This window comes from Geospiza fortis, unplaced genomic scaffold (assembly GCF_000277835.1).
Source record: "Geospiza fortis unplaced genomic scaffold, GeoFor_1.0 scaffold1, whole genome shotgun sequence".
In the NCBI taxonomy this organism is placed as follows: Eukaryota; Metazoa; Chordata; class Aves; order Passeriformes; family Thraupidae; genus Geospiza; species Geospiza fortis.
Window position 1 is genome coordinate 777,965 of NW_005054320.1, and position 860 is coordinate 778,824.

Here is an 860-nt window from a genome sequence, read left to right on the forward strand (position 1 = left end):
TTCCTATGAAACTAACTCAAAGCATGTGAAGTTTACAAGTCTTTATAAAGTTTGGCCCAGGCCAGTGGGACTAGCTTAGCTGTTTCCTACATATAGCAGCTCACTTCTGTATCAGTGCTAGGAAGATTGGGATTATTTGTCCTTTATTGTTCTTTATTTTCTATGTTTTATACATCAACGTGCATAATAGCAATTATTTTGTGCTTTTCCAGCTCTGCTGGGTAAAGTACATGGGGATTTTTTGATACAGACAGACAAAGAGTAAAGTGCTGCTCAAACCACTGCACTTTCCAGGTTGTGACTCAGTCTTTGGGATTGCTTTGTCTTAAAGACAGATAGAGCTATAACCAATTGTTTTGGCTTGTTTTTTGGTTTGTTTGTTTATTTGGGGTTTTTTGTTTGTTTGGGTGGGTTTTTTTGTTGTTGTTTTGTTTTCTTTTGTTAGGCTGTTACTGTGCCCGGACATGTGCAATGCAGACCAGAGTTCTGCTTCAGTTTTAGAAGATTAAGGCAAGACTGAGTAGATTTTCTTTGATCTACCAAGACCTCCCCTGCTGATCTACAAAGAGAGGGCAAGATTGCAAGCTAATAATAGGGCTTATTTGTGGTCAGGATACACTACTTCTTCCAAGCTGGACATTGGCTCCAGTACTTATTTACTGGGCACCAGGAATAAGTTTTCACCCATGCAATTTCCAGTTGCAAGATAGGCTTAGTTCTAAATTACTGATCTGTGATGATTTCAGTCATGGCAATGATTAATTTTGCTGATGAGTTGATGGTTTTGTAAACATGTAGGGCAGCTCTGCAAAAGTCATTTTTTATGAGGTATTTGCTGCTTTTCCTTTTCAAATTTCATG